The sequence below is a fragment of the Hyalella azteca genome, unplaced genomic scaffold (assembly GCF_000764305.2).
Source record: "Hyalella azteca isolate HAZT.00-mixed unplaced genomic scaffold, Hazt_2.0.2 contig12036, whole genome shotgun sequence".
NCBI classification, from domain to species: Eukaryota; Metazoa; Arthropoda; class Malacostraca; order Amphipoda; family Hyalellidae; genus Hyalella; species Hyalella azteca.
Genome location: NW_025942005.1, coordinates 18994 through 24468, shown reverse-complemented (window position 1 = coordinate 24468; position 5475 = coordinate 18994). Strand labels below are relative to the sequence as shown.

Genomic DNA, 5475 nt, shown 5'->3' with positions numbered 1-5475 from the left:
ATTTATGCTACGGATCATTATTCTGGCCCAGTTTAGTTTATTTACCATGTATCATTATTTATTCTTTACTGTTCAAACCAGTTTGGGCTGCTGGCTATTTATGTTCTCATGCTAGGTTCACCCCATCACTCATAGCCCTGGGCTGTCTCATTACTAACAAACTAATTTTGCACCTTTCACCTTCATGTACCACTGATTATATTTAATACATGTTTGCTTGGTTCTTCCTCCATTTGTTTCCCTGAGTTTGTTTTGCTTGGCTTCACGTGCTGGTACTATACTGGCCGGACCATTGACCTTTAGAGGGGTTGACCCCCAACATTGTAGATGGCAAACAACTTTGCACCCATTATTGTATGGGTTGGTGAGACCGTGAGAGTAGCCACCCTGTTGCCAGTGACAGTGAGGGTCCGAGGGAACATATACACCAGCTGAAACAGAGCCCTCCGCTGAGTGTGAAGTTGTGAACCATCTCTGTAGATCTGAACATGGTCAGGGTAAGTAAATTCTAGACTATAAGATAGTAGAGCAGAGGAAGAGCCAGGATGAAGAGACACAGAGAGCCCTGCTCCTGGGTTCAGACAAATGTTCCCACACAGAGAGATGTGTGGTGGGATGGGAGAGAAGGCAGGGGTGCCCACTCTCTGTGGAAGTGAGAGTCCATGATCATTAAACAAAGATTGTGCCTGCGCAGCAAATGGCTGTTGATTTATAGGACACGACATAGTGGCAAACCAGAGATTTTTTAAAATCAGTTAATTTTTAATTTCCTCATTTAATCAATATTTAAACCAATTTCTTACCATCTTATGTATGATAATGCAGGTGTCCATGATACTTTACAGTTTACTGGTCTTACTCTGACACGGACAAAGTGTATACCGTAAAATGGGGTTACTTTGACCGGCGGGGTAACTTTGACCACTTTTCGTTTTTTTAACAAAAATCCCCAAAACTTAAAAACGATTCAACGTAGAAAAATTTTGTCAATGGCCATCAAAGGCCTAATACTGAGGCTACGTAACACAATAGAAAGATTTAAAAAGTTTGCATATCTAATAGGTTAAAAAATTAAAAATGTGACCCACAAAAAAGAGCTATTATTTAAAGCCTGTTGGAGTCTGTCTCTTATACNCTACTTACCCTGGACACCGACAAGGTTCCGTCTTGAACCTGTAACCTGGCAAGCCTGAACTCCCTGCGAGTCAGCAACTCACCCTGGACACCGGCAACGGCAAGGTTCTGCCTTGAACCTGTAACCTGGCAAGCCTATACCTGTCTCTTATACACATCTAGATGTGTATAAGAGACAGGCGTCACACCGTTGTTTATCCCAGGAACAGGGATCGACGCTTCTCTAACCGCCAAAATTTCTAAATAACCCGGAACGAGCCTGTCCGTGTACGCGGATACTAAAAAATATTAAAACTAAAACTAATAGTTAAGCTAATGCTGGGATTTATTCCAGCACAGTACCTAGTCACTATAGTGCTGCATTGAAGTGTCTGAGCTTGTTTGACAGTTTGAATAAGCATGACACAAGTTGACTTTCTTACACATAATCTTAATAAGCCTAAATAAGGTAAACTACTTCGTTAAATCTCGTAAAATGAAGATTAAAACAAATAAAAACAATTTGAAGCACTTAAATAAACTTTAAAGGATAAAACCCATGTCGGATGATAAATATTTACACATGTTATTTTGTGTGATCAAAACAGTACATGCATTTGTTCAAGTATGTTAGGCTAGGTAGTTAGTTAATACAATTATTTTATACCATTCAAGGAGGCTTCAGCCTTCAAGAAAAGGAACTGAGGAACAAAACTAAGATTGTGGAGGCTGAAGGACATAGATAGGGCTCTTGCAGCCTACTGAGATTAGAATCTTCCTGCGTTAGCCGCTGCCCGTACGTTTAATATGCCACGCAATACACTCTCAGATCACCTCTTGATAAGAGTCAAAGAAGAATGTAGGTAGGTACCAGCAATTTTGGCAAACCAACCACGTTGTCAGCAGAGCATGAGCTGTTGCAATGTAATTACTTATTACATAAAACATGTAAAAAATAGAGGTTTTCCTATTACCGTGGCCCAAATTTCATTGTTTGCCACTTTGTCTGCTGCATTGATCGTAGGTCCAAGCAACATTTTTGGAGAGAGAGAGAGGCCTCACTACCGACGCTGTGTATGGGGTTGAAGTTTAGTTCCCGACACCCTGAGTCAGTGAGCCGGTTAAACATCGGAAAGCCAAATGCTTAGATCGCGGCCAAGCAATTTTTTCAACAACACATTTAAATTGGATTGATTCTTTACAATTACTGCCAGATGCTCATGAACGTTATAACGTTAGTGAACGTCCCCATGACATGGTGGTGGACTTCGTCACCTCAACAAGTCCTCGCAGAATGTTGTCTTGCTTTGGCAAGCAATATCTATCACAGCTTGTAACTTACAAGGATATACATGAGAACTGAAGGTGCGCGTCGTGCATGCAGGCCAGTCATTGACGGACACAAAGTCTTGTTATGCATATAGTCTTATTCTTTCATCAATATTCCTTCTTCTGTCATGGCCGGAGTAAAATCAAATGTGTATAAATACATGGAGAAAATATAACAATATTTTATCATGATCTATTTCAGTATCAATGGCTGGAGCTATATAGGCGTCCGTGATGGTTGATGTAGTAATATATAGCGAATCCAGCGTTCATTAGGACGAACTACCTATCACCGATTCTTAGCATTGCAGAATTTTCACAGCTTGTTGCGGTTTCGAACACGCACCTCAGTGCTCTAATTTTGCCATGCTTAACCGCCCGGCCTCCTCGCTAATCTGAACTGTAGCATGGTAGCTGGGATCGAACCTGCACCTTACTGCTCCAGTCACGGTATTATGAACTGTACTGTAACCACTGGGCCACCTTACCCTTATATCTTGAACAATACTCACAGTAAAATGCTGCTATCTTGCTCAAGGCCAAGCGGTCCACGGTAGAAGCTGGTCTCTGAGCCCCTTTCAAAACACAAAGAACACATCGATGATCGATAAACAGCTAAAGATGCAAAGATTGCAAGAGGCCATTAACGCGTGCTAACCAATCCTGCAAGAGGTTGTTTATGCGAGACCTATACAAACCATTCTTGAGAGAGACCGTTCGCGACAGACTCACTAACTGCTCTTGAAAGAGGTCATTTGCGCGAGACCCATTAACTACTCATGAAAGAGGTAATTTGAGCGAGACTTCTTAACCACTTTTGAAAGAGTCCATCAAAGGGAGACCCATTAACCACGCATGAAAGAGGCCGATTGAGCGAGACTTATTAAACACTCTTACAAGAGACCGTTTTTGCGTGTACTACTAACCAATCCTACATAAGCCTTCTACGCATGTCCTAAACTAACCTCACAGGTGGAAAGAAGACCCAACAAAATTGACACAGTCGTGTATGATACCACGAGCTCTGTAATACAGGACATTGCTGAGAACATAGGGCTTCTGTGTACCTAAGGCCCACGTCGAAAGGGAACTATGTCGAGTTGATGAAGTTGACGGAATAAATTAAGGTCTTTCTCGTTATTTCTTGCAAGTCTGCAACATAGTTTTGTGAGTGTAGTGCTTTTAATTTAATTAATTTTTGGGCTGATAAGTGGCAGCTGCATTTTAACGCTGACAAATGTAAAGTAATCCACCTCGGCAAGAATAATGAACAGCAAGATGACAGTATGGAAAAAGATTTAGGAGTTAATATCAACAATGAGTTGAAATTTTCTAAGCATATTGAAGGTCAAGTTAATAAAGCCAATAAACGACTTGGACTGATCAGGTGCTCCTTCGAGTTCCTAGATGCAGAGGCGATGAAGCAGTTATTTGTTGCTGTCGTGCGCCCGAACCTAGAGTTTGGAAACGTCGTGTGGTCACCAAAACTTGAAAAGGACACAAATTTAATAGAGTGTTCAAAGATGTGTAACAAGGATAATTCTGGGCTTGGAAGGCAAGTCCTATGAGGAAAGATTAGATAATGAAGCTTACAAGCCTCTGTTATCGATGTCTGCGTGGGGAACTCATTGAAACATACAAGTATACTTATGGCTTATACAATGTCCCAGAAGGATTAATAGAATTTGAAACAAGAATCAACACCAGGGACCACGGCTAAAAACTAAAAAAAACTGCTGCGTTGTAACTTGTAACACACCCATGCGGCAACATTTCTTCTCGCTTCGAGTCACCGACATGTGGAACAGCCTCCCTGATAGCATCGTTGACGCTTTTAGTATGAACGCCTTCAAGAACAGACTAGACGAAGCTATGCAGGAGCATATGTTCAGTCTTCTTCTTCTTGTTTGATGATTACTGGAGCTTTGGAGACCCGTCCATGTAGCTCCACGTCTGCAGGGGGATTCAGTTGTTACAGCAGTCCCACCAGTCACACGACTGCTCCACAATTCAGAGACTGCAGCAGTCCCAGCAACTGTGTGCACATGAAGAATGTCATTAGCTTAAAGCATCATAAACATTGTGTCAATTGGTCAGCTACAGCTCATGAAATTAGGGAGTTATATGTCAATATCATGTTCAGGAAAATATTTTGCAGCGGGTAGATCAAGGGACAACATGTTTCAAAATGAAACATCATTCAATATTATCAGGAGATGCTAGTGACTAGTTCATACTAAACAGAAGATGCCATTAAATTACCGTAGCTAGGCCAAATTACCCAAGTTAGTAACTAGAGGATGCCCTACCTTGTGCCACATATGAGAAACCAGACTCTAGGTGAGGGTCCAGCCTGGGTGGCGCAACCTGGAGCCTCTTTCAGCCAAATGTGACTAGTGCAAACAGTATTTGATGCAAATACGCTAACAAGATGTCTCTCTTATGGGCAGGGCTCAGAAGGAGGCAAGGGAAAAACTGTTTATCTGGTGGAGGCAAATAGAGGCACCCTTCACATAGGCAGTCATTACAGTATTCAATAGATCTGCACAGAGCACCTCTACTTGAGCTCATGGATGCACCTAGTGGTGCGTTTGTTAAAGATTGAAGATGAAGTTAGTTCCACAGAGTGTTATTTGCAATTAGTATACTTGCAATTGTTAGATGTGACAGGCGAAAGTTGAATAAAACAAATGAGCAACATTAAGATAGGTTGGACATACTAAATTCTATTCCTTAAAACTACATTTGCTTCAGGGCATTAATTTCCTTCAGGTATTCAATGGTAGCTTTGATTATTTTCACCTGTATCTCAGGTGGGAAAGGGCCTCCCCCAAGCAAATTTTTTACAGATTGATCTATGTTGAGCAAGGTTAGTGTGTTAGAAAGGTTAGTTCGGGCCTGAGCATGCAGATGGCAGTGAAGTAGCAAGTGATCTATTGTTTCTTCATGCTGGGCACAGTTACACATGGGGTTATCAATCATTCTAAACCTAGCTAAGTGTGCTTTCACTCCAGCATGACCCGTCCTAAGCCT

At 41.6% G+C, this 5475-nt stretch overlaps 1 protein-coding gene across 1 annotated transcript in view; it reads left to right on the top strand.

Annotated features, from left to right (window-relative positions):
- Positions 1-3222: 3222 nt before the first annotated feature.
- Positions 3223-5475, top strand: part of LOC108674509 — a gene marked incomplete at its 3' end in the record, with an annotated part of 21240 nt that continues 18987 nt past the window's right edge. Inside the window, exon 1 of the mRNA XM_018162468.2 lies at positions 3223-3230. The remainder of the gene's footprint in view (positions 3231-5475) is intronic.